Source organism: Triticum aestivum, chromosome 6B, assembly GCF_018294505.1.
Source record: "Triticum aestivum cultivar Chinese Spring chromosome 6B, IWGSC CS RefSeq v2.1, whole genome shotgun sequence".
In the NCBI taxonomy this organism is placed as follows: Eukaryota; Viridiplantae; Streptophyta; class Magnoliopsida; order Poales; family Poaceae; genus Triticum; species Triticum aestivum.
The window spans coordinates 656,436,270-656,440,788 of record NC_057810.1 but is presented as its reverse complement, the minus strand read 5'-3'; the positions used below and the strand labels follow the sequence as shown (position 1 = coordinate 656,440,788).

Sequence of the window (4,519 nt, the reverse complement as noted above, 5' to 3'; positions counted from 1 at the left end):
TTGATGATATCTTGGTTTTGCTGAAAAGTCATATGTAGAAATAATGTCCGACAACCAATACCCGAGACCCTATGGGTTTATTTCCAGTGGCCAGTTCCTAAAATGCCAAGTAGTCCGCATCTTTCTAAGCATTTTAATTACTATATGGAATTAGAACTAAGTCAGTAATAATTTTAGCCTCATTTTGAATATGCCATTGTCTTTATTTGTCTCAACAGCGGACAATTAGCACGAAAGCTGCAACCAGTGCACTCATGACCAAGTTTTCTTCCTTTATAATGGATTTTCAAGATTCCTTTTATACTGCTATTTTTTATTGCTTCTGTCTTCATGTACCGTGACTGATACCGGTGAGTTTTTCTGCATCAGGACAGTTGTTGTAAGAAATGTGTTTCCATGCACCTGCCTCGACCTTTAGGACTGGTAATTTGTTAAGTTAATAAATCTAGAATCTTCATTTGGTACATGAAAATCCATGCTTAATTAGTAGCCCCACTCTCTTGAGTAACTGCAGATGTTATGCTCTTCCGTTTTGTACTCAGTCAAGTAATGTTTTTGTGGTTCATGAAGGTGAGATATTTGAAGCTCTACGCTTGTGTGCACTAAAATGGAGAGCATCTCCTTTTTTTAATGGTGATGCGCCGAGAATGTGGCCAAGGGGATCCTGTGGTGCGGGGTGATGACCGTGGACAGGCTCTTCTGGGGGAATGAGGTGCTCCGGAAGAGGATACAACCCGGCGATACTGAGGCTGTGGTCAGCCTAGAGATGCGCATGCGTATCAAAAGGTAGTGCTTTCTTTCTTAGTTTTCACATCAAAATTATGTATTTTCATGATGCAAGCATATATATTCGTTTGTTTGTACGGTTCAGTTTTAAAGATTTTTCAGTCAGTTTTGAAGATATTTCCCTTGAGAGAGTACTTTATTTCTATGGTCTTTCCGATAGTTTATAGCAACATTTGGTATGTCATATATAATGTCTATGATAATTGATGTGTGATCTTGATTCTTGGATCAAAATGATTCACAAGATGACGAGCGTGGCAATCTCGGCGGGCTCGCTAAAGTCAGGGGAAGGAGAGAAACAATGGGGAAGGGAGCATAACATGGATGTGGGGCAGGAGAGGCCGTGGTCGGAGCGGCATTGCGTGGGCATATTGGTTAGTTTGCTATTTCTGGCCCAATTCAATGTTCAAAGCTTTCTATACAGAATGCTCTAATTCTTACTGGACTGCCATTCCTGACATGGCAATGGTTTCAGGGTATTATTTGAGCTGATACTCCATTTTCTTACAAGGTAAATAAGATACAACTGTATCATTCTGAACTTTTGCCTTTCATGTATATTACATAAATGATGTACATATGTTTTTCTTCTGTGATCTCATGGGGTCATTAATTATGAAAGAAATCTGAATAATTCTGAAAGAATCCCCTGTGATCATTAATTCTGAAAGAAATCTGAATGATTGCCAGAATGAGGAGGAAAAAAGCAATAAAATTCTTACCATTTGGGTCATGGTTTTGGAGGAGGTTGCTGGTGTTGTGCTCACTCGGCGCTCTAATTAATCTTATTTGATCTTTAGGTCTAAATTAAATTTATCTCAATTAGATGTTAAACGAATAATTAAATGTGTTGGCGTTCATCCAAACTACATAGATCCGATTGTATTAGTATTAGTTCTTTGAAGTCAAGTACTACTATGGTCGAAGGGAAATCGTTTTAAAGTGATGGCCCAAATGATACAAGACAGAATACAAATTAATCAATTTTAATGTCTACATGTTTTGTTTGCTCTTATGTTCACTTCTGTCGAGTTACAACTTTACCTTGTGATTTTTTTTTACTTCAGAGATGTGGTCCCGTCGATGTTGGCTGTCGAATTTGTGCTGCAGTCCATGCCCACCACATCCGAGTGTTCGCCCCTTCGTCATCCAACACGAACAGCAGAACAGAGTAGCAGTTGTGATTTGCCAGGTTGGAGAACTGACGCAGCTTGCTGCCACAGAGTGCTCGCCCTTCTTCTGTGCCATAAAGCCCCTCGGTCGAAACTTGCAAATCAAAATTGCCGACCCTGTCAATCTCGCTGGAACGACGTCTAGCTCGTTGTGCTCCACTCACTGTAAGTACCTTGACCTCTGCTTATTCTGAACCATTTATTTATCTGTTTGGGCTGTCATTTGTAAGTTTGCTTTCTTAGTAAAGAACTAAATAAAGCTTTGATGCTGATGACTATTTTCTTGGATAAGATTATATTCTTTAGATTGTGAGCTGACCTATTTGTGATTTCTATCTCAGCTAACGACATATCTCATAACTAAAGCCATGAAGAAGTGCTTCAGTTATGCTGGTGGCAATACATTGCTTGAGGTGACCTCATGTGCAAGATTATCCCCATGGAGGGAGCTGGCATGAAGACATTTGCTCACATCAGTACTATGTATGCATTATTTTTTTACTTGAAGATTAAAGGATTATAAGAACTAAGACCATTGCAAGGAAATCAGCTTAGCACCATAATAATGAGGTGGTGTATCATGCAGTCCGGGCAGGATCACCACTGATTGACATCTATCCTTTTTAATCTCCTAAAGCAAGAGTATTTTGGTGGAGGACAATTTATGAAGGCAGGCTTAGCGGTGTGATTAATAAACCTGAAACTTCTTAGCAACTACTTCCTCTATAAACTAATATAAGATCATGTAGATGACTACTTTAGTGTTATAAAAGATCTTATATTAGTTTATAGAGGGAGTACTCAATTATTATGTAACGCTAGATTTTCTGTTTTTCACACTGGTGTACTGTTTTTCTTATTCACCCTTTCAAAAAAAATAGTCTCTAATGATTTGGTATAGCCAACTTGCATACTATCCGGTGTAGGCATCTAATTTGTTTTATTCTTTGTTCCATGATGAGATGATGGATTGTAACAGGGTAGCCATTTCCTTCTCTTTATAACTCTTAGAAAACGAAATGGTTTTGGTTATATGGTTTATATCGATGTTTCATTTGGACCAGGATAAAAAGTACATTCAGAGTGCCCGTTGAACAATCCGAACTTAGATATGAGCACTACTTCTATTAAAATTAAGAGTTGCTGAATATGTCTATCTGAACACTACTTCTATTAAAATTAGAGTACTCTTAAAACTATCTCATTGTGTGATATCGACTGATGTATCTATGATTTGGGTGTCTTTCTTCAGGAGCAGCCTGGTTGGGTGGTGACGTTTCCGAGTGGCCAAGCAAGAGCTCTTTTTGGTCTACACCTATGCAGTGGTGACTTCTGCTACAATGTGCATCAACACCAGAACCATGTTCCCGATCATGGTATGGTGCTTAGCATCATCATTTGCTTCCATTTGGTGTAGTTGAAGGGCTCCAAAAGTTTGTGTTGTCAAATGCTACCTCATTTTGGGATGTCCCTCTAACTGGTCCTCCCATTATCTTGGTTTGCAGGACGCTGTTGTGTCCCTCACCGACTCTCTCCTTGCCATCACCGAGAGGGTTGTGCAGGCCACTACTCGCGCAACTACTTTGCAGTGTGGAGCATGCCATCGAGATAGACCAAAAGAAGAACATCGCCGGCAACAACACCAATGGGGGCCTCCCTGGTTGCCACCACCGCCGCTGCCGTCGTCGCCCTCCCTGCCGCCCCACACCACACTGCTAGATAGGTCTGTGTGATTTTCCCTTGCCCCCTGCTTATTGCACTCAGGATGTGTTGGTGCCATGCTTTGCCTATATGTGATCTCCTATTCTGTTGTAAAATTCTTTTTGCTTATGATTTCTTACTGTAGTGTGAAATTTTAATTGCTTGGGTTGTTACTGCTATGAAAATATATTGCTATATTTAGGTTTGTTACTTTAGTCTCTCTTCCTCCCTTGTTTTATAATGGTATGAAATTCTATTTTGCTGCAAGATCGAAGAGATTCTTTTTGAACACAATCTGTGTCATGAGGACTGAATTACATGTAGCTATGATATCTTTTAATTTTGATCATCTGTATTTTACAAGAGTTCCAGTGTATATTTATTTTTCATCCTTATGAGAATAAGGATGCACCTTGAATTATATGCAGTTTTCAAGACCATCGTTTGGAATTTTATGCAGATTCTTTTGATGAAAATATTTAGTTTGTCGTAAAATTCCAATGAATACAATTCTGGATGAGGACAGAATAATGTGTAGCTATGATGGATGTTCTTATTCCAGTGACTCATCATCCGGAGATAATAGTAAGATGAATTATCAATTATGGCTTTCTTTCAATATATCATACTGAACCTTCATCCTTTGGGCAGCACTTGCATGCAATGGGCTTTGGCGCTCTTGGTCTTTTTAGTTTTTTCTGAACCTTCGGAATATAAACCATATCTTAGTAGGTTGGATATTGATGACACAGGTGGGGTGTGGCAAGCCGCACACAAGACTCATGGGAGAATCCTTGGCTCCTCGGAGTTTAGAAATTCCTGGCTGTCGGGTGTTTTTATGCGCATGCTTTTTTTATGCG

At 39.4% G+C, this 4,519-nt stretch overlaps 1 long non-coding RNA gene across 1 annotated transcript; it reads left to right on the top strand.

Annotated features, from left to right (window-relative positions):
* The first annotated feature begins 401 nt into the window (after positions 1-401).
* On the top strand, positions 402-3,257 carry LOC123134732 (uncharacterized). The gene is made up of 6 exons (XR_006465718.1): positions 402-423; positions 571-786; positions 1,032-1,160; positions 1,262-1,297; positions 1,854-2,123; positions 3,211-3,257. It is a non-coding gene; the product is annotated as an uncharacterized lncRNA (long non-coding RNA).
* The last annotated feature ends 1,262 nt before the right edge of the window (positions 3,258-4,519 follow it).